Source organism: Panthera onca, chromosome C1 (genome assembly GCF_046562875.1).
Source record: "Panthera onca isolate mPanOnc1 chromosome C1, mPanOnc1 haplotype 2, whole genome shotgun sequence".
Classification (NCBI taxonomy): Eukaryota; Metazoa; Chordata; class Mammalia; order Carnivora; family Felidae; genus Panthera; species Panthera onca.
In genome coordinates, this window is record NC_138346.1 from 152,404,625 (window position 1) to 152,427,700 (window position 23,076).

At 36.0% G+C, this 23,076-nt stretch overlaps 1 long non-coding RNA gene across 1 annotated transcript in view; it reads right to left on the minus strand.

The window, feature by feature from the left end:
- Positions 1–19,339: 19,339 nt before the first annotated feature.
- Positions 19,340–23,076, minus strand: part of LOC132673452 (uncharacterized) — a 67,582-nt gene continuing 63,845 nt past the window's right edge. The window contains exon 4 of the long non-coding RNA XR_009608063.3: positions 19,340–19,531. This is a non-coding gene — a long non-coding RNA (uncharacterized LOC132673452). The remainder of the gene's footprint in view (positions 19,532–23,076) is intronic.

Here is a 23,076-nt window from a genome sequence, read left to right on the forward strand (position 1 = left end):
GTTAAGATTAATAGTCTCTGAGGGATTTTTCATCAAGAATTTAGTAATTCTTGGATTAATTTGAAGATTCAGAGAATAATAGTTTTATTTAGTTAATTTAGTTAAACAATCCAATTCAAGGTAAAATAAAGTATTGAATAAATATTCAAGTTCAGTCAAAAAGACTATTTGATGTTTGGCTTTAAAAACATATGCAATTAACTCACTGGCCAATTTTTGTGGGTGTGGAGGGATATTTGTTTTTTCTATTTAATAGAATGATCTATTTTGCTATTTACTTAAGCCACTTTCCTGGTCTGCTGAGGTAGCTACAAGTTCATCACTGATCTCTGTATGATATTTTCCTGGACTTAAAGAAATTACAGTATTGTTCAGCTTTTTTTGATCCAGGTATATAAGAGTCAATTATTTTCACTCATCTTCAGAAATTCCATTAAGTTTTTTACTCCAGACTAAATGGGCCAAACCTTAAATTTATTATTAATATTATAAGACTCATCACATGAAATTATAATTATTTGTATCATAATTCACTCTTGTCATCTTCCAAATAATCAGAGAGAGAGAGAAAGGTGTTGTGCATGTCACTAAGACTGCCTGTGACTGGCTTCATGTTCCCTATAAATGTACAATGACTACATCACAGATTCCATAATTAAACTTAGTGCAATGTAATGGATGCTGAAAGCAAAGGTAAAATAATATTGTTCTAGGAATTAAGAGTAAATAAACCAATAAAATAAAACTGGTTGTAAAAATGTGTTCAAACAAAATCGTAAATATCCCTTTAATTACTTTATTTACTTAGGAATTTCACATTTGTTTTAATTATCTCTCGCACTGACAAATTTCCCTGGTGAGATTTACTTCACAAGTTTTTCAATACACTCTAAAATTTTACATATGAATTTCCTCTCCTTTGATGTATAGCCTCCAACCTCTGTGCTACGTTTTCTACAACAAACATTTACCAAAGCCTTAATACAGATTTAATACAGCCTATGAAAACATCTATTAAGCACTTACTTTCCACCAGGCACAGTGTGCTAGAACCAGGGAAACAAATGAAATTTACACAGCATACGAAAGTGTAATATTCTATGGATCACTATTTGTTTCCAACACTTGCAGCACATGTCAATGATGGCTGCTTCTAAGGATTTATAATTTCTACCAAGTGCTAAGGACTGATCCTCTCTAAAATGATGAATTATTGGGTATGCCCAAAGGCACCTGGGATGTAAGAGACCAACACATGCATGCAAAGTTGGCCCCGAGTGAAGGCCCTGATGGCTTATATTTAGGACACAGAGACAGAGATAAATTAAGGCAGATGAAGGAAGTACATACAAGTTTTTAAAAAAATAAAGATCTTCAGCAAATTAGCTATTTTGTTGATAACTGCTTCACTTAAATGCAAATAATTAACAGCCTTTTTATTTGTCTCTATCACCAAACCACTTCCAACAACATCTTTAAATCTTAAGCAAAGTCTATAAACATACGACAGGGATGTAGATTCACGGGTATCAGTTGAAAGACCTACTGAAGACTAAATAAAAGGAAAAAGTTGTATATAGTTGTTAAGGTTGAAATGGCATTGTTTGCTCACTAGAAGTATTTCACAGTGATTAAAGTATTTAAATTCCCTATCGTTAACTCTTAAAAGTATGTGTTTACTGACATCGATTCTTTTTTTTAAAAGTTCTAATAAATATAAAGCAGTGGTATATGTCAATACCACATGGAGAGGGCTTTCTGCAATTTCCCCGTAGGAAAAGCACAGCACTCAGAGTAACCCCCCCCCCCCCCATGCCTGTCTTCCAAAGGAGCCTCTTTCTCAGTTTGTAAAAAGCAATCAAGGACCTCTGTGAGGACTTACGTATGACTACTAGCTGGCCACACAACCTTAGTCATGCACATTAATGCTACTTTTTTTTCCTGGATATCATGATCATAGACACAAAAGGCACACAATCACCAGATTCTGCACTCACCAGATTCTGAATTCACGCCTTTAAAAAAAGGAAAATTGTACATGCTTCCCTAGAGAGAGACAATACAGAAATTGAGACACGTACTTCATGACACAGATTCACTAGTTCCGAATGCTCAGATATGGACCTTAGGCTCCTGATCTTGGAACTTCTTTTCTGTGCAGACTAGAGACATCAAGAAGAAGGTGCTACATTGCATTCTACTGCTGTGTAAATCTTTAAGCATTCACCTTTGATTACAGAAGTTGATGTGTGAGTGGCTAGGGGAAACTAGTTTCTGAGAAATGAGAACTCTCTTGGCCTTCATGGGGCGCATGGCTCCCCACAGACATCCTGGTGCATTATTTAGTTTTTCCTGCCTCTCTCTGCAGGTGTTAGTGCTAAAGCTTAGGCAGTGCAGATAAAGCTAGCCAGTGGAAGGAAGTCAGGTTTCATAGTGTGATCACATTGTCCTATGCCATCCACAGGAAAACCAAAACAGCTACTGAACCATTTCTGTTTGGTGTTTTACAATTGGATTTTACTTTTTAGATGAATCTGAAGAAACTTAATTTTTCAGGCACACGAAATCTTGGAGGAAGAGTTCTTGTTGCATTGGAAACTAAGTTGTCTAATGCCAATGAGGCATTTTTGTACCACCAAGTGTATTTACTTATATCAATACTCCTTAAATTAAGCTCAAGGAATATCCTTCATTTCTTTGTTTCCTGAGACAGATTTTCTCTGGATATAGACTCCACAGTGGCACAATTAAGTAATTAGTCCAAAGATAGTGATTTGCCACCTGCTGAGATCTATGCATCATAACTCCTGCTCTCAGAGAACTTAAATTCTAATTAAGAGCAAGAGGATGGCTCAGAAGGCAGTAATTTTGTAGGACAATTTGAAAAAATCACATAAATAATCTTGTTTTCTCAACAATTATATTTTATTTCTATTTAAAAAACAATATTGTGATAAATGACCACAATTTTAATTAACAGACTAGTAGCTTCTCATCCTTGGTAGGAAGTGATATCTCTCATTTGATAACTATGTTTGTTAGTCAAGATTCTCTAGAGAACAGAACCAATGGATGTGCATGTGTATGGCAGTGGCGGGTGGGGGGGGGCGGTAAATAGATATGTTATATACAATTGGCTTCTAATATTATGGAGGCATAGAAGTCCGAAGATCTGCATTTGGCATCCTGAAGACCAGGAAGAGCCAATGGTGCAGGTTCACTCTGAGTCTAGTCCAGTCTGAGTCCAGCCCTGAGAAGCAGGAGAGCCAGACAGACTTGAGACCCAAAACAGCTTATGTTTCAGTTCAAGACTAAAAGCAGGAAAAGACTGATGTCCCAGCTCAAGAAAGTCAGGCAAGAGGAATTCCCTCTTACTCATGAGAATGTGAATCTTTTTTGTTCTATTTAGACCTTCAACTGATGGCATCAGGCCCACCCACATTAAGGAGAGCAAACTGCTTAACTCAGTCTACTGATTCAACTGTTGATCTCATCTAAAAACATGCTTGCATATCTGTGAATAATGTTTAAGCAAATATCTGGTTACCCCATGACTCAGTCAAGTTGATACCTAAAATTTATCATCTTTAAATCTACCTCTTATAAACTTTGTACCTAACACATCTCCTTAAACCATACTTAATCTCCAAAGAAAGCCAATAACAAGATCATAATTCCACCTAGCATGATACAACTGTCCTGTGTATAACCAAAAATGTACTTACTCCTTCCCAAGAAGAGGAAGTAAAGGCCTTAAGTGATGTTTAGTCTTCTTTTATATATTTTAAGTACTATTATGTAAAGTTAATAATACTTAAAAACTATGATATAAAGTCACCAATATTACATAATATGGGAAGAAAAGAAAGATACTTGTTGTACACATACAAACATATTTATAACAAAATAAACAGGAAATTCTCATGACAATTATGCTCATTTCTGTACCTGGTTTTTATTAAGTAACTTCTTCCACTATCTATTCTATATTCTGTTTGCTTCAGCCAGCACCTCAGCTGGTTGTGATTCTTTACCTAACATGGTGACCCAAATTTCATTCCTAAATGATCTGGGCCATTAATAGTTCTGCCTAGATTGGGTTACTGTGATTTTTCATTGATCTTAATCATAGAGTATGGTAACGCTCTAAAATGCCCTGAGGGACCTCCTTTATTCCAGACATAGTCTACTTTGCCTCCACTATGGAGTTGTAGTCCAATTTCCCCTTAGTAGTCAGGATCAACCACCCAGACAGCAGAGTAATCCCTGTTTTATCTGTTGATTGAGAAAAGTGAGGAGTCAGGTGGCAGTCTTAACTTTTAGTTCAATGGAATCATTGTTCTGTCTTCTGATGGAAGCATTCCTCCCTTTGGAACTAAGACCTCTAAGCCAGCAGAACATAAAGTTGCAGGAACAGGAAGCAAAAATTTTGCTGGTGAGGGACACCTGGGTGGCTTAGTCGGCTAAGCAACCGACTTTGGCCCAGGTCATGATCTCACAGTTTGTGAGTTTGAGCCCCGCATTGGGCTCTGTGCTGACAGCTTGCTCAGAGCCTGGAGCCTGCTTCAGATTCTGTGTCTCCCCCTCTCTCTGCCCCTCCCCTGCTTGCACTCTGTCTCTGTCTCTCTCGGGAAATGAATAAACATTAAAAAAAATTTTTTTTAAATTTTGCTGGTGGGTCATTAGGGATAATAATAGTGCCAATTCCATTTCCATCCATTGATTCCTGGACCCATGAATCCTGACTATGGGACAAACAGCACCATATACTAACACTGATTCAGAGAATGTACAGCCTTCTAGAGAAGCTTGCCCATCCCTGCAAGGTATTGCCACCTAGCTATCACTATAACTGAGTCTTCAAAAGAGTATTCCATCATTCGCTGGAGTCACCTGCTTCAGGATGGTGGGGAACATTGCAAGATAGTGAATTCCATGAGCATGCGTCCATTGCTATACTTCATTTGTTGTGAAGTGAGTTCCTTAACTAGAAGCACTGCTTCTAGCAAAGCACACTGTTCTAGTGTAGAATACCATGATGGTGGATAAGGCATTCTGTAAGTCCACAGATGACAATTTGAATTTTGTTAGTAAAAACAAAACATTACTCTTTCCATGTAAGTGGTTCAGTATAACCAACCTGCCACCAAGTAGCTGTCTGGGGAATAATACCTTATTGGAGACTCAGTATTGATCTCTGCTGCTGCCACTGGGTATTTAACAGTGGCCATACCCAGGTAGGCCTTGGTGAGTGGGAGTCTGTGTTTCTGAGCCCATGTAAACCCTCAATTCCTCCAACGTGAACACTTTGTTTATGAGTCTATTGGGCAATGACAGAAGTGGCTACAGAAATAAGCTGACAGGTATACACAAAATAGGTTTTCCATCCACTTGATTATACTTTTTTCAGCATTATTGATATATAATTGACATATAAGATTGTGTAAGTTTAGGGTATACAATATGATGATTTAGTACTTTTATATATTGCAAAAAGATTACTACAATAACATCGCTTCACATAATTACCTGTGTGTGTGTGTGTGTGTGTGTGTATGTTAAGAACATATAAGATTTACTCTTTTAAATAATTTTAAGAATGTAATACAATATTGTTAACTATAGCTACCATGCTACACATTAGATCCCCAGAATGTACTCATCTTGTAACTGGAAATTTGTGTACTTTGACATATCCCCATCCTCCAGCACCTGGCATCAATCATTCTATTTTTATTTCTATGAGTTCAGGTTCTGTTTTTACATATTCCACATATAAGTGATATCATACAGCATTTGTCTTTTTCTAACGTATTTCATTTAGCAAAATGTGCTCAAGTTCCACTCATGTTGTCTCAAATGACAGGATATCTTCTTTCTCATAGTTGAATAACATTTCATAATATATATAATATGCATAATGTGTGTGTATATATATATATATATATATATATATATATATATATATATATCTCACCTCTTCTTTATCCATTCATCTACTGATAGACCCTCAGGTTGCTTCATGCCTGGGCATTATGAATAATGCTACAAAGAATCTGAAAGTGCAGATATCTCTTCAAGATTCAAGATCCTGATTTCATTTCCTTTGTGCATTACCCAGAAGTGGGATTACTAGATCATATAGTAGTTCATATAATAATAGTACCATAATAGTACCATAATCATTGTGGTTTTGCCTTTCCCCGATGATTATTAATATTTCTGTAATGATATATTGACTATATATGCATCTTTTCATGTACTTGTTGGCCATTTGCATGTCTTCTTTAAGAAAATATTCTCGTCCTCTTATTCATTTATTTTTTAATTTTTTAATGTTTATTTATTTATTTTGAAAGAGAGAGAGAGAGAGAGAGAGACAGAGAATGAGCAGGAGAAGGGCAGAGAGAGGGAGAGAGAGAATCCCACGCAGGTTCCACACTGTCAGCACAGAGCCTGATACAGGGCTCAATCTCACAAACTGTGAGATCATGACCTCAGCCTAAATCAAGAGTCTAAACCTTAACTGACTGAGCTGCCCAGGTACCCCCTCTTATTCATTTTTTAATTAGATTGTGGGTTTTTTTTCCATTTGATTCTTGAGTTCCATATATATTTTGGATATTAACCCATTATCAGATAAATGATTTGTGAATATTATTTCCCATTCTGTAGCCACCTCATTTTGTTGTTTCTTTTGCTGTGGAGAAGATTTTTCATTTGATGTAGTTCCTTTTGTTTACTTTTGGTTTTGTTACTAGTATTTTTGGTGTTACATCCAAAAAGTCACTGACAAGACCAATGTCAGGGACATTTTTCCTCTTTTCTTTTTTCCAAGACTTTTAAGGTTTCAAGTCTTATGTGTAAATCTTCATCTATTTTGAGTTGATTTTGAATAGGGATCCAATTTTATTCTTTTGTATCAGATTATCAGTTTCCCCAGCACCATTTACTGAAGAGACTATCCTTTCTCCATTGAGTATTTGTGCTCCCTTGTCAAATGTCAGTTGACTGTATATGCAAGGGTTTATTTATGAGCTCTTGATTCTGTTCCATTGGGCTGTGTGTCTATTTTCATGCCAGTACCATATGGTTTTCTTTAGTGTAGACTTGTAGTAATGTTTCGAATAAGGAAGTATGACATCGCCAGGTTTGCTACCATTCTCAGGATTGCTTTAGGTACTTGGGGTCTTTTGTGGTTCCATATGAATTTTAAGATTTTTTCTATTTCTGTAAAAAATGCCATTGGATTTTGATAAGGATTTCTGAACCTATACCTGGCTTTGGGTAGTATGAATGTATTAACAACATCAATTCTTCTTATTCATGAACATGGAATATTTGTGTCATTCAAATTCTTTCATCAATGTTTTAGTTTTCAGTGTATGTATCTTTCACCTTGTTGGTTAAATTTACTTCTAAGTATTTTACTGTTTTTCATGCAATTGTAAATGAATTACTTTATTTCTTTTCCAGAAATTTTATTGCTAGTATATGAAAACACAACTGATTTGTGTATGTTGATTTTGTATCCAACGTTACTGAATTTGTTAAATAGTTCTAACAAGGTTTTGTTTTTGTGGAGTCCTCAGGATTTTTTTTTATCTATGATACTATGTCTCCTACAAACAGAGACAATTTTACTTCTTCCTTTCTGATTTTTTTTTCTTACCTAATTGCTCTGGCTCAGACTTCCATTACTATGTTAAATAAGAGTGGTGAGAGTGGGCACCATTGTCTTGTTCCTGATCTTAGAAGAAAAGCTTTCAAACTTACCCTACTGAGTATATTTGCTGTGGACTTATTATATATGGCATTTAGGTATGTTCCTTCTATACTTAATTTATTGAGAGCTTTTACCATGAAGAATGTTGTACGTTGTCAAGTGCTTTTTCTGCATCTATTTAGATGATCATGAAATTTTTATCTTTCATAAAGGTAGGATGTCACATTTATTGAACCATCTTTGCGCTTCAGGGATAAGTCCCACTTGACCATGGTGTATGAACCTTTTAATGTTCTGTTGAATTGATTTAGCTAGTATTTTTATAAAGACATCTGCATATATGTTCATCAGGAATATTGACTTGTAAGATTTTTTGTACATTTTGTTTTGTTTTTGTACTGTTCTTATCTGGCTTTGATATTTGGGTAATCCTGGCCTAATAAAATGAATTTTATGGGAGTATGCTCTTCAATGTTTTGGAAGAGCTTGAGAAGGATTGGTATTAATTCTTTAAATGTTTAGTATAATTTAGCAATAAAACCATCTGGTCCTGGGCTTTTCTGTGTTGATTACTGATTCAATCTCTTTATTCATTATTGGTCTGTTCAGATTTTCTATTTCTTCATGATTCTGTCTTGGTAAGTTATATATTTCTAGGAATTATTCTTTCCTCTAGGTTATCCATTCTTTTTGCATATAATTATTCATAGTATCTTATTTCTTACCTCTTATTTCTGTGGTATCAGTGTAATGTCTCCTCTTTAATGTCTGATTTTGTTTCAGTCCTCTCTCTCTCTCTTTTTTGTCTAGCCAAAAGTTTATGCATTTGGTTGATCTTTTCTAAATGTCATCAAACTTTTATTTTGTATTTCTGATCATTTCTTTCTGCTATTATCTTTGTTATTTCCTTCCTTCTGCTGATTTTGGGCTCTGTTCTTCTTTTTCTAGTTTCTTGATGTGTAAAGTTAGGTTCTTTATGAGATCTCAAACATGAGATCTTTCATGTTTGTTAAAGTAGGCATCTATCACTATAAAATTCCCTCTTAGAACTGCTTTTGCTGCATCCCATAAGTTTTGTTATGTTGTGCTTCTGCTTTTGTTTGTCTCAAGATATTTTTTATTTCCTTTTTGTTTTTTATTCATTGGTTGTTCATGAGTGTGTTGTTTAATTTCCATGTACTTGTGAATTTTCCAGTTTCCCTGCTGTACTGATTTCTAGTTTCATATCATTATAGTCGGAAAAGATACTTATTATGATTTCAATTTTAAATTTGTTGACTTGTTTTGTGACCTTGCTAAAATCTTGCTTCATTTTGTTTAACATATGGTATATTCTGAGAATGTTCATTTTGTGCTTCAGAAGAATATGTATTCTGCTACTGTTCGACGGAATGTTCTGTTTGTATCTGTTAGGTATTTAGTCTAAAGAAGAGTTCAAGTCCAATGTTTGCGTATTGATTTCCTGTGTGGATAATCTATCCATTGTTGAATGTGGGGGATTGAAGTCCCCTAGTACGATTGTATTGTCTATTTCTCCCTTCAGATCTGTATTTGCTTAAAATATTAGGTGCTCCCAATTTGTGTGTGTGTGTGTGTGTGTGTGTGTGTGTGTGTGTTTAGTAGCTCAGTTTTATTTTCTTCAGTGACAAATATTTAAGTGCCCCTTAACCCCAGCAACAGGGAGAGAAAACAAGTAGACCAAGGGTGAGTACAGGCCAAAAATGAGACCCTGATAATAAACTAGTAGTCACTCCAAATACCAACTCCCTGTGTCTTGCCTAGTAGGGGACACAAAGTTAGGCCTCAGCCCCCTTGTTCTGGGCCTAGGTTTTGTGGAGTGGGGACCCAAAGTTCCAGTGCTTCATATCACCAGGAAAAGCTGGTCAAGAAAGGAGTTGATGAAACTTTAGAAGAAAACAGGATCTTCAGCAGTGCATCTTTGTTGCCTTCATTTTATCATGTACTTGAAAACATTCCAGTCTGATCTTAGCTTAGCTTCGACTAAGTTAACAGTGGCTCTCCTGGCCACGTGAGTCCAATTAATTTTAAATCTTCATCACACATGATCTCTCCACAGCATTAATACTATCGACCCCTCAATTCTTTTGAAAATATGCTTCTCCTTCAGTTTCCGTGACACCATGTTTTCTTCCTATGTCTCTACTCTCTCCTTTCTAAGTCTTGTATGAGATAATTCTCCTCCTCATTCCTCCGTCTCCTGACTCTCAACTCTTGGAGGTTCTCTCAACTTTTGCGGGGTCCTCTTCTAAACTGCATTTTCTTGTCTAGCTTCAACTACCCTCAGTATGGAGATGACTCACAGATTTGTGTTTCCACCCAGCTCTTTCTTCTATGTTCCACACCATATACCTGACTACATATTCCACTTGTATGTCTCAAAGCCCACCTCACCTTCTGCCTCCTCTAAGTCTTGGTCTTTATCCTCTGTTCCCAATCTCAAGAACATTGGCAGTTTATTTTCAGTTGTATAAATGAGAATTCTAAGACTCTGTTGCCACTTCCCCCTCCATCACATCCTTACATCTACAATCACCCTGATAATATTTTTTCATATACATATTTCTTAATTTCTTCCATTTCTTCTTTAACTCCCCTCTCTTCTCACCCCCCAAATCCAAGATAACATTACCTCTGGCATATGACTGCAATAATCTATTAACTCTTTCTTCCCTTGAGGTTATTTCTAGACACTCCAGTCTATTATTCCTACTGCAACTACAGTGACCTTTCAAACTGGAAGACTAATCATATATTCCCAATGTTTAAATACTTCAATAAGTTTCCTTTGTATTTAGCTTGAAAAGTAAAAATTTTAACATACTTATAAGACACTGCATAGTCATACCTTCTCCTATCTTTGAAGATTCATCTTTTTTTTTTTAAGTTTATTTATTTTGAGATAAAGAAAGAGAGTGGGGAGGGGCAGATAGAGAGGGAAAGAGAGAATCCCAAATAGGCTCCACACTGTCAGCACAAAGCCCAATGTGGGGCTCAATCTCATGAGCTGCGATCATGACCTAAGCCAAAACCAAGAGTTGGACACTTAACCGACTGAGTCGTCTAGGCACACCCGAAGATTCATCTTTAACTTATTTCCCTCCATCCTTTTGTCTCACCTTCCACCCCACTGCACTCTACTGAGCCCAAGCTTGTCTCATTTGCTTGAATGCTCCATACTTTTTCATATGACATGTCCTTGCAAAAAATCTCCACCCCCATATACCCTCATCAACAGACTGGCACAAGCCTCAGGAAGGTTTCACTAATTCCCTGACACTAGATACTCTTAAAGCAACATGTACTCTCATTTGGGTTACTTGTATCCATGTCTATTTTTCTCAATAAACTGCGATTCTATTAGAGTTAACTATGATGTCTCCTTTATTCACAGCTATGTCCCCAGATCCTGTCTGGCACTTCGATGAATAAATGACAAAGCTAGATGAATAATAATTTTTTGAGTGTTGATTTTGTGTAGGCACCACCGGGGTCATATAAAAATACGTTGGATATGGTCCTTACTCTCAAAGAATTTGCCTTTTGTCTTAGGAAATAAGCATAAATAGGAATGAAAACTAAATACTACACAATGTAATTCACATCTAATGCTATAACATGAGAAGTCATAAAACAATTTTAAAATATTTACAAAGCAATATTAAAAGATATTTATAGCTGGAGTGACCAAACGATAATTTTTGGATGAAATGAGTCTTGAGCTTGACACTGAAAGAGGAAGGAGTTAGAAAGCCAAAATGGAAAAGGTGGAAGTTTCTACAGAGAAGAATGGAATAAACAATACTCTAGAAGCAGGCGAGTCCTGGAGATCAAGATCAAATGGTGATGCCCTCCCAGTAGCCCTTTTCAGGAGGAAATGAAGAAAGACTGTAGTCCTAGAATGTGATAAAAGCCAGACTGTGGTAAGATAAGAATTTTAGCGACTAGAAATCCTGAAACAAAGCTTTAGTATTATATTTCTATAAAGTATGAGAAGCATCCTTGCTGCGTAACTGGAATGTGAGAAGAAAGGTATGAAAATCCAATGGGCTGGTTTTAAAAACAAATTTTAAACAAGTTGTAAAGTTGTAATCTTATTAGACAGTTACCCATATTTTAACGAAGTCTTTAGAAATAGCAGCACATAAAACAGGATGTGTTTATTATGTTACTAATAAGAGTTCCTCCATGCTTTAAACATCCTACTTTTCATGCTTAGATGCACACACAGAATCTTCTTTTAAATAAAACTAACCTAAAGATGGTTTGCCAACAATCCTTAGAAATTGATCCTTCATTTTGAAAGCTATGTTTTTCTTGAAACGTCACCTCTAAAAGAACAAAGTTGCCTATTTGGCAATACCAAGCACAAACATTACCTTATCTGTGAAATCTTCACTTTGCAATAGAAGAATTAAGAAACTCACAATCTCTTTTCTGGAATTTTCCTACATTTGAAATGCTAATGTAAATTTAAATTATACATTGATTTGTAGCATTTCTGTGGATGTGTACCAATAACATCAAACTGTGTAACTAGATCTCCAGATGACGATATCATCTAGACTGAAAATTATTCAATATTCAAAAATAGACTTTTGTTTAATGTGATTTCTTATCAAATTAACACATCACATAGTTTTAAGTGTCAAAGGTTTCCACAAGACTTGTTTTGAAAAAGATCAATTTCCCTGCCGCCCCCACCACCATCCTTGCTTCCTGCTACCAGAGATGTCCACTTAATTGCTTAATTTCAGATTTAGGCATTAGCTATGGACTTCCAGTTAGGGAAGATGAGAATATCCCTCTTTCAATATTCTCCCTCCACTTGGGTCCCACCATATTAGCAGTTTCCGTTGTCCATCCTCTTAATGTAGGCATATCAACATTTGCATAGATTCAATGTTTATTACAACTATGCAAAGCAATTCAGCCCTGGTCATGTGATAGATGGTGCCATTTTCTTTCTTGCACAGCCTACTGCTTTTCCTGTAGTTAATAATAGTCTTATTGAGAGCTTGCTTAATTTTTTTTAATTATCACTATTTTAAAGCAATCTGTCAATCATTTAATCCCTTGCTATGAAGCAAAACACATTTGATGTCCTATTTCATTTTTTTTTCAGTAACCACTCATACAGCCTTCTGATTCATTCTAGTCTAGATGTAGAGTACAACTGTCATTGTACAGTCTGTCTTCTTGGGGGATTCTCTTTACTTAGCTCTTCAGTTGAATCCAATATTCTCTGTACCCCTTTCTTGTCTCCCTCTTTCTTCATTCATTCACTTTCCTGGAATATATACTTTAGTAACTTTCTAAGAAAGTATGCTTGAGAGGTAAATATTTTTATTAATATCATGCTTTGACATAGTTTATCTTCTTCACATTATTTGGTATAGAGTCTTTGTACGGAACTTATTTTCCCTCAAAATTTTGAAAACATTTATTTACTATCTTTAAGATTTCATTGATGTTGTTGAGAAGGCTAATTCATTTTTATTTCTTCATCATCTTGTTTTTTTACAATTGTTGAATGTTCTTTTTTTCCCAGTGTTTTAAGGCCTCATGACAATTGTCATAGTGCAGATCCCATTTTCCTCATTGTTCTTGGTACTCAGCAGAATGTCTCAACCTGAATATATGTCCTTCAGTTCTGGGAAATATTTTTAAATTATGTCTCTAATGATTATCTCCCTTGTTTAATGTACTTCTCTCTTTGAACTGGCCCTTTAATTTTCTTACCTTTCCTTTCTTATATTCCTTTTTGAAGGGGGAGGGAGAAGATTTCCTGAGCTTTATCTTCCAAACCATTTATTAAAATTTCCACTATCACATTTTTAATTTCCAAGTCGTACTTTTTATTCTCTAAATATTAAACTTTAGTAGTGCTGTGTCCTTATTTCATAAAAGCAATATCTTCTCCTATCTCTCTATTTATGTTTTTTAATCTTTCTTTTCTTGCGAAGTCTCGATTTCCTCCAAAGGTTTTTTCTCCTCTTTATATAATTTTGTCTTAGACTCTAATAGTAGATTTCCCTCATTGTCTGGTGATTCATGGCTGCCTGCTCATAATGAAAAGCAAGCACTTGCCGGCTGATTTGAAGCTTTCTGCCCATGGTAGGGTTTCTTCATTGTTGGGCTCATTATAGTGTGGTTTGGCTGAGCAATTAGGATAGAGAACCCAAATGTTATTATCTTTAGGTCTTTTTTTCTTGGACTAGTTCAGTTTAATGGAGAAATTTCTTCCAATTTTCTATCTGGAAGGTAAGAGTCAGGCTGCCAGTATTCTGGGAGACAAGCAGTACAAAAATCTGAGAGGATGTTAACTTTCCATATATAATCTTTCATTGACTATCTGGATTTTCAATACAATATGCTTACTCTCAAACATATTTATTTTCCACAATCTCTCCATTAAACCTCTTCCAGAGAATAAGTTTTCAGTCTGCTGTCAGGGTGAGGAGGTACAATTGCCTAGCGTGTACAATGGTAGAATTGATAATGGAGACTATATACTTTATCTAGAAGCTTTCAACCAATTTCCTTTTTAGCACCAGCCTCATACACTGTTTTGGAAGTGACTCTCAGAGCCAATTTTTGTGGCTTTCATGGACTCTGTGGTAAAAGTAGTTTTGTTTGTTATAATTTGTTTACTGATTTGTGATATAACTTTCTGGCTTCTAAGTCACTTACCACTCATCTGTTTGCTTGCAAGCTTCTAAACATAAAGTTGGTCTATTTCTTTCTTTTTGCTTTTGTGAGTACATGTGTTTTTAAAACTCCCTTTACTATCATATTAGTAGGGTTTCAGGGGAATAGATGTAAATATGTGTGTCCAATCTACCATTTCTAGAATTCTTGATTGGCTATCTACTCATCTGTATTAATGGGATTATTAATGAACATTTTTCAGGGCTCTTGTAAGAACTGTATGAAATAGTATGTGTAGAAGTACCAAGAAATTGGCCTGGCATGTTATAATATGCACTCAAATACTTATTGTCCCTTCCTTTTGAAGCAGTAACCACAATCATCTCCCTCATTTTATTCTCCTCCTGGCTGCCCCATCCATTCTCATTCTACTTATAAAGACACTGAAAGTCAGAGGGACACATAAGGACATGCAAACCATTATTGTCATAGAGATTTAAGTATTTCCCTTTTTTGCCTTTTTATACATACATATCATTCTTTTTCACCCTGAACCCTCCTGTGTAACGATGTTATTATATTCCTTAGATTATCAATAGTTGCCCTAAACAACTCACAGAATTTTCACACTTTTCCACAAACCAAGTAGGAATATAACTATTTCTAGGATCATATCCTACAAGACAAGGCGTTCCATTCTTGCTCCCATATCATCAGTCTGCATACTGGGACCACATAGACTGGGTAAGTCTATTTGAGAAACCTCACAAAAGAGATCCTTAGACCTCACCTTCAGAGAATCCAATTCTGGTTCCTGCTGGAATTTAAAATTTCATTTTAAATGATTTCAGTTGATTCGAGGAGTTCAGTAACACCTAGGTTTAGAAACTATTCTAGTAGGGTACAAGTTATCTACTTAGAGTGGAAACATAAGGGTATTTTCTTAATGGATCAATGAAACGTCTTATGAAAAGCTTTTGAAAGTTTCTATTACAGCCTCTATTTAGATGGCTCCAAAAGATCATTTGAATGAATTTTCTTCTTGATCTTAAAACCCTGAACATGTTCTCTAACCCTGGATGACTGAGCAGAAGAGGGAGCTGAAGCCATAAAGAAGGCGCTCAGGCCCTTACGGCATTACCATATTCTATAGTAGCTTTGCCAGCAAAGATGAACATTGTGTGCTTTCAACACACTGATAAAGTAGCTAACAGCTTTGCTGCCGACACCTAGAAATTACATAAAGAGTGCTAACTGCTGGGGATGCTCCTTGGACAGAACATGTTGGTTCTGTCACAAAAAGTACCATCATCTAGAAATTGCATTTCAGCAAACTTTTGTAAATTTTATTATTGTAGAAATTACATGTAATAAGGTGTTCATGAGGAAACAAAGAAATCAATGAACTTTTCCTCTGCAAAAATTAAAGAATTTTACAGGAACAAGAAAGTATAGGTAAGGATGAATCATTATACTAATGCTTGTTTTTCCTTATGAATTCAAATTTCTTATAAATTCTTGTGAATTTAGCATAAGGTCCAGATGGTGTATTTACAGATGCTGAGCTCTAAATGAATGCTTCAAATGAAATCACTGAATTTTATTGCCAAAAAGAATTAAAAATTATGCTATCTACTACAAAATCCTCTCTTTATTGGCAAATAAACAGAGACTTAGAAAACCTAAATGTTTTATCTATAGTCATACATCTATTAGTTGACATCAGAACCTGGTCTCCTAATTACTGGAGGAATTTTATGTCCACCACACCATTTTTCTTAAATTGTGTTCTTAAAAAACACAGGTGTTACTAAGTGTTTGGTGGAGGGAAATGGGTATATAAGTTTAAGTAACTATCTTTTGAATTTCCACAAGGGGTAACTGTGAACAGGCTTTCCTAAGTGTTTGATCACATATACTTCTAGCCATAATGACTATTAAAATTTCACACGGGCTCATAGAACACTTTGGGAAATCACCTTTATTCTTCGCAGCTAAATTCTGTCAGCATTTCTGTGTAATTGTCCTCATGGGAGGCCATGGTACTAAATCAGGTTAACTTAGAACAAATTTTTTCTTGTTGCTGTTTGAACAGGAATATCCAAAACTTCACTGGTGAATAAACAAGATACTGCACTAGAGCTCAAAGATATAACACTCTCCCCTAAAGAGCTGTAGCAAGGCAGAAGTTTTGGGGAAGAATATTTTTTGTAGTTTCAGTTTCTAAACTGGGGTTTCTGTTGCAGTCTACTGGGGGCGCTATATTTGTGTATGAGATCAGGATCTATGTAGTTACATTACTGTAACCACTTTGGAAATTCTTGACCTTGATCTATACAGAATATATCTACACTTGCTTTAACTGTGTTATTATTACTTCCATTCCCCCTATTTTGATTTTTCCTTTAATGTGCCTTGAGCTCCTCAGATAAAAGGATTATCAGAAGTACAAAGTGTTGTATTATTACTAGAAGCATAAAACCTCTTCAGTTCATCAGTGAAGGTTTGGTCCATTGACTAAAATGGTCTACATTTTTTGAAGTATGCTACCAACATATTTCTGAAGACTTATAAAAATTTTGAAGGACATATATAGAAGTATGTTCTGTCTTTTGAATGCTCAAATGTCAGTTTCTAGGATTATACATTTGGTTTCTCTAAAGACACTTTGAATGTAACTTTACCCCTTTTCTTCCTGAGATAGAGAGGAATAATTATGTCTATCAGTCTTCTTTCTAACAGTAGTTTGACAGGTGGTAAAAGTTGCCTGTTTCGCAGATATTGACAATTTCAGTCGATGCTGCCATCAAATTAGATGGTCATTAAGAGAGCTTGGAGAGAAAAATCCGAAAGCATTTGTTTACTTTACTCCTTCTCAAGTGAATAAACATTTTCAAAAATAGAGTAGATGGCACATTTGAACTGAGGAAAACTATCTAAAGAGTGTTTCTGCAGGCTACACAACTGCAAAGAAAATCCAACCACTGGAATCATAGGGAATGTGCAGTAATCATTTTCTCAACCTATAAACTCTCACATATAGAACTTGACTCCACTCCTTTGTATTCACATTCCTTTCTCAGGTACCACTAAATTCCAATCCTCAAGGTAAGAAACTTTATACATAAGCCTTTCTTCCTTTTCGTTCATCACCATCAGTCCCCAAGCTCTGATTACTGCAATATTTCTCTTTACTTCTAGGCACTTTCATAGTTTACCATCTTACAATGGGGCTATTGTTATTCCCTTGGTTTTTCCTTCTGAAAGTTAAGCTAATTTTATCTTCCAACCCAGGTTGTAAAATTTTTAAGGGCAGTTACAGTCTTGTGCTTCTTTAGTGTATCCAATCACAGCCCAGAGAACTTCACTGGAACTCAAAACTAAGCATTGGTTTTGATTCATAAAGGACAGAGATAATGGGAAGTTCAAATGATGAACTAAGAGGAGATATTCTAACCCTTTGAATCCAATTACAGGAATTCCAGATTTCTTTTTCTGAGATGGGTTTAGAACACTGGTTTCTAGAATAACATGGACAAAAATGATGCAATGACACGGATGATAGGGCCCTTGGATGGGTTAACACAGGTTAAGGTGGCAGAAGAGTAAGAAATTTATAATACTTATGTTATATTTTTCTCTGTAGCTCAAGGTTCTTTTATCACCTTGAAAACTTACCTTAGATCCACATTTCATTAGGAAAAAAATCCTTTCATGTTAAAGAAAGAAGAGTAACAAGAAATTTTAGTTAAAATTTTGACCTGGTTATTTCCCCTAGGGGCTCGGGGAGCAGCTTCTCATAAACTCTCAGGAGCTCTCATGAGCAGGACAGTTTTACAGTGGTCAAGGTGGTCAGAAAACAGAAAAGAAGGTCTTGCTCCTGTGCGTCTGCCCAGTGCAGTAAATGGGGTCAAGCGACCCCACTTGAGAATGGGGCTGGAGAAGATAATCGAAGGAGACGTGTGCAAGCATAAAGATAACATTTCAAATAAAATTTAACATCATGCAATAACAAAATCCAGAGGCAGAAAACCCAGACGTTGTGCCTAGCTCTCTTACCAGTGTGATTTGTGAGCCTGTGTCATTTCACCACTCCCCATCTTTAGCTTCCTCACCCACGATGTAGATAATGGTAGTGATACCTACCTGAGAGCAATGTTATGAGGTAGGATGAAAGACAGATTTTCATGGTGTAATAAACTCTCTGTTGACAGATGAATATGTGGGCCGATTATTTTCTCATATACAGTGAAATAACCTGCTATACATACACTTAAATTGTATGCTCAAAAGTGTAGAAAGGAGAATGTTCCCACGTATGCCATGGCCATCCAGCCAAATGTCATCCAGAACTTTGGCTAGCAGAGGCTTGTACAGCAGGAACAACCATTCTATGTCCCAGAACCTCAGAACCAGCCAAGATATTTATCACCTTTATCTTTGTCACCCAACAACAACACCCATGGCTCCACCATGGTGTAAGCCTTTATGATCTTAGCATTTATTGAAAAAGAACTCGTAGGCCTTGACAAGTGAAATATCACCAATAAACAGAAGAATAGAAGGGTTAATCCAAGAGATGAATGAAAAAGCAAATCTATTCTCCAAAGATAATAGTATTAAGTAGAGTCCAAAAACTGGAACTGCATGTAGTATTTATGAATCACAGGTTATAAGCAGTATACTGATATGATACTACGGATAGAGAGAGAGAGAGGAAAAGCCTCAATACCTAGGATATTGATTAGACAAAGAAAGAAAAGATTTTATGCTCCCCATCCCTTACACCAAGACAACATGTGGTAAAGGAAATCATTTTAAAAGAAAGGCTCAAATGTCAAAGCTTTCTGCTTGCTATTTTATGCTACTAAAGGTGGAGACTCAAGATAGAAACTTTTTCAAACTTTATTTTTATTTCTGAAATTATTTAGGAAATACCTTGACAATCCTTTTTGGTTGTGAAAGACGAAGTTGCCATGATCTGAAAGCTTATTATTTTTTTCTGTATGCAAAAGGAACATGTTTTTTTTTTTTTCCTGGCAGCTCCAGAAAGAAGTTGAAGGAACCCCAGAAAAACGGAGTGGTAGGAGGCATGGTATCTGAAAACAGGGAGGAACAAACTCCGGAAACTGGAGGCTGTAAAATGGGGGATGGTGTGGTAAGTACTTGTTTGTTTGGCATGAACAACATCCCCTCTCTCTTCTATCTGTTAACCTCTCTGCCACAGCACATGATCCTAATGGTGTCCGTTAGAAAGATTCTTTCATTCTCTCTAGCCCTCCCCGCTATGCTGCTGCTGCTGCTCCTAGTATTATTACTACTGCCAGTAATATACACACACACCACACCAACACGAACCATAGTGGCAAACAAGTCGCCCAAACTGAAATTTGATGTACAAACAACATTACACTTAATTCCTGGTAACTAGTTGATACTCAAATGCCTCCAGATGCTTCCCCTGTTACCCTCCCCCCAATTTCTTAATGGCCACATATATTTTTAAAACAAGATTCCAATCTAAATTGCACACGGTATCTTACTGTCCTGCTGCAAGCAAGTAACCTGAATGAAGGGTGACGTATTTTCATCAATGAATATTCTGTTCCTCCCAACCTTTTTCTCTAACCATGTCATCACCTGCTGATGGCTCTTGGTGTATGTGCATGTTAAAGGGCGTCTCTCCATTTTTTTTTTTCATTTAACATTTGTCTTTTTCCAGGTTCTGTCCAAAAGTCTGGACAAAAGTCTAACTGAGTATGCTGATTTTTCTTTAGAGAAACAGCTCTAAAGACTTTTTGTGAGTCATCAGAAAGCTCCTTCTCCCAGATCCCTTATATTTTTATTTTTGATCTTGTCTAATTCAAGAAATTATCTTGACATTTTGTTAGAAAACATACTGTTGGGGCACCTGGGTAGCTCAGTCAGTTAAGCATCTGACTCTTGGTTTTGGCTCAGGCCATGATCTCATAGTTCATGGGTTTAAGCCCTGCGTCGCACTCTGCACTGACAGTGTGGAACTTGCTTGGGATTCTCTCTCTCTCTCTGTCTCTGTTCTCTCTCCCTTTCCCCGCCCCCCCACCCTCAAAAATAAATAAATATTTTTTAAAAAAAAGAAAAGGAAAGGAAAGACACTGTTTTCCTGGGATGCCAAAAAAATGAATTTCAGCTTTATTTGCCAATTGAAGAACCAGGAGAACATGCCTAAATTTCCTTTTACAGATCCCTGAGACTGGGGGACTCTTATCTCTGCATGAAGCTCTCAGTGAAATCTACAGCAGTTCCAAGCACAGAGGAGAGTGTGATAAGAGACTTGGGTCTTATATCTCCAGCATATGCATGTCAATCAAAATCAAAACAAAAGAAAAATTCCTAATAATTTTAACATTTGGTATAAAAAATCGCAAATGGAAAATGCTATGCCTACCTAACTTAGCCAATAATGGTGATTAGACTATGAACTGTAAATGGTTCCATTCATTAATTATTGTTCTCGAAGCCTCATAAAATAAAATTATTTTAATGGAAATCATATCTTCCCTGAATGTAACTTCTTTCTTCAGACACAATACTGTATTTTGTCACTTTCAATACCAGTTAAAAAGTATAATTTTCATAAAGAACATAATTCTTAATATGGAATAAGGCATAAAGTCTGTTAAAATGTTTATCACCTCATGAATTACAGATATATTCTTGCAATGGTCTCCTTGCCTCCATTCTTTCATAAACCTACTCTCTCCCTAATGAATCTTTTAAATACACCAGTTTCCACATTTTATGATATTGCAGAAAAATATCCAATAACTTGTCACTGCTTATAGAATCAAACTTAAATTTAACATTTGGGGACTTTAGTCCTTTTCATCTCACCTCTTCTCTCCAGTCTCACTTTTCCCAATTCCTACCCAAATGTGTGAATTCTCACTGGGACAGGACACTTTCCCACATGCACAGACAGGTATACCTAGAAAATAGTGACCTTTAAACTTCAAGGCTTCTTGCTTGTGCAGGCCCCTCAAAGGGCCTGACCTACCTTTGTTTTCATAATTTTATTTATTTGTTTTTCCTAAAGAGAGACCTTCACAAAAAAATTTGAACTTCTCTTGACGGTATGTTAAATACATTAACTCCATTGTCTAGTTTTCACAGAGTACCCCCAGATTTTCACGCCCTTTTCCTTCTGCTTTTTACTCTAAACATTTACATCTCTTCTTCAAGGTTCAAATCAACTCTTTTTTCCTTCACAAGACATCTCACAGCTACTAGGAACTTCGGGCACTATTGTTTTATATTTCTCATTTTTTTCTCACATTTGAAAATCATGTGTTATCATCTTGTTTATTTATTTATTTATCTTCTTACTTTTATTTTAGATACAGAGAGAGAGCGTGAATGAGCATGGGGGGGGGGGGGAGGGAGAGAGAATCTCAAGCAGACTCCACACTCATTGCGGAGCCCAACATGGGGCTTGATCCCACAACTCTGGGATCATGACCTGAGCTGAAATCAAGAGTTGGACACTCAACCGACTGAGCCATCCAGGCACCCCAATTATCATCTTGCTTTTATATGCTCTTGTAAGCCATCTGAAATACATTTGGAACATGGATAGTATATGTACATACATATCTACACACATAGGTTAATAAGTTTCACAACTCTGACTAGGAATTTTGCCTATGCTATGCACTTTGTTATTTTGTTCTATATTGCCTTTTTTGTTCTCTAGACAATATATATAGATATTGTATTCTAGCCAGGTAATAGATAAGCATTTTCAAAGCTAGTGCTAAATAATCCACATGATATTTGATATGCCATGAACATTCATTTATTCACAAGCCATTTAGTATGGGCCAGCTATGTTTTAGGTACTATACTAGGTATAGTTTAATAATGACTACGAATAATGAACAGATACAAATCAATGTATTAAGTGCTATCATGAGGGAATCACATTTTTATTTAAGGAGCACTGGACTGTGTCTCCTAGTCAGATAAGGATAGAAGGGAGCCATTCAATGGGATTACATAGGAAGTATCATGGAATCCATGTTTTCCACAATTTGGGGTTGTTTTGTTTTGTTTTCATTTTGAACCCCATCTAAGAGGTATTCCTTTTGTGAACTGATTAAGAAGTATCTCCCTTCCCTACTCTAAGGAGCACAGGGGCCCTGACCCTGAAGGAAAAAAAGAAATGGCTTATTGACAGAAGGCTGCTACAGAGAAAAGGCAGCCACAAACTTCTGCTCACAGAGAAGGAGAGTTGTTTTATCCCAATGTTAACAAATACAGTGGGGGAAAAGAGATAACTAGACTGATTGATTTTATACTTTTGTTTGCTTGTTTGGTTTGATTTTTGTTTTCGTGGAGACAGGCCATTTAAAATTTGCTAGCAGTATTTGGCTTCTGATGGTGAAGACATCAATTTAACTGTAGAGCAATTTTTTTTTTTTTGAGAATTCAGTAAGAGGGCCTTTTAAGTCTCACAAATGTAAGGCAAATATCCACCCATGGTTCTTGGTGAAAAGTGTGGTAGCACTACAATCAGAACACAGATACTGTAGATTTAAGTATTAAGTATTCTGTTTAGTAAAAATGTTTGGCAAGATCTACATCATTATTAACAGGAAGAATATACATTCCATTCAGAGGATATAACCAACTATCTAGTCATA